This window comes from Aptenodytes forsteri, unplaced genomic scaffold (assembly GCF_000699145.1).
Source record: "Aptenodytes forsteri isolate BGI_AS27 unplaced genomic scaffold, ASM69914v1 Scaffold66, whole genome shotgun sequence".
Classification (NCBI taxonomy): domain Eukaryota; kingdom Metazoa; phylum Chordata; class Aves; order Sphenisciformes; family Spheniscidae; genus Aptenodytes; species Aptenodytes forsteri.
In genome coordinates, this window is record NW_008795131.1 from 2,108,463 (window position 1) to 2,109,460 (window position 998).

Below are 998 nucleotides of genomic sequence, written 5' to 3' on the forward strand. Positions count from 1 at the left end.
TGCCGGGGCAGCGAGGCCGGGTACGAGAGCGGGGCCGGGCCGGAGGGCAGGTGGGTGCGCGGGGAGGACGCCGCGCCGCGGGCGGTGCCCAGCCCTCAGCTCTTTGCCGGGAGGGCGGACGGGCGCTTCGTGCGGAGTTTCAGGTGTTGGTACGTACGGGCTGCCTGGAAACCTGCTGGGAAACCGCTGCGTCCGGGGGCCCGTGGGGTACGGCGCCTTCCCCTGGCGAGCTGGGACAAGGGAGCGGCTTTTGGGGGGGGAGCTGGGGCACCCAGACCCGGAGCTCTGCTGGTGGGAGAGTCTGATCTAAAATGCTGCTGAAAACAGTCTAGAAACACAGCAAGGTGAACTGCGCAAGGAGTTACTCCTGAAGGTAACTGAATGTCAGTGACAGAGGTGTGGGGGGAAACAAGCCAGAAGTGGGAGACTGAAAGTGATGTGCTCCATTGAAAAAATTATCATCAGCCCCGGCGTGCTTTTGAGAGCCGCTGGGCTCGTGCATGTTGTGTGGTGGGAGCAGCCATGTGCATCTTACGGAGGATGGATTGTCATTCTTTTGGGCACTCTGACACGGGGTGATGGGTGCTGTTGTATGTGCAAGTAAGAATGACACGCTGTGCCCACTCCCAGGGTTTTTGGTCTGCTGCAGGTTGGATTATCATCAGCCCCGGCGTGCTTTTGAGAGCCGCTGGGCTCGTGCATGTTGTGTGGTGGGAGCAGCCATGTGCATCTTACGGAGGATGGATTGTCATTCTTTTGGGCACTCTGACACGGGGTGATGGGTGCTGTTGTATGTGCAAGTAAGAATGACACGCTGTGCCCACTCCCAGGGTTTTTGGTCTGCTGCAGGTTGGGTCAGGTACTAGATGATAGATTGTCGTTCTTTTGGGCACTCTGACATGGGGTGATGGGTGCTGTTGTATGTGCAAGAATGACACGCTGTGCCCACCCCCAGGGTTTTTGGTCTGCTGCAGGTTGGGTCAGGTACTCCCCAGGGC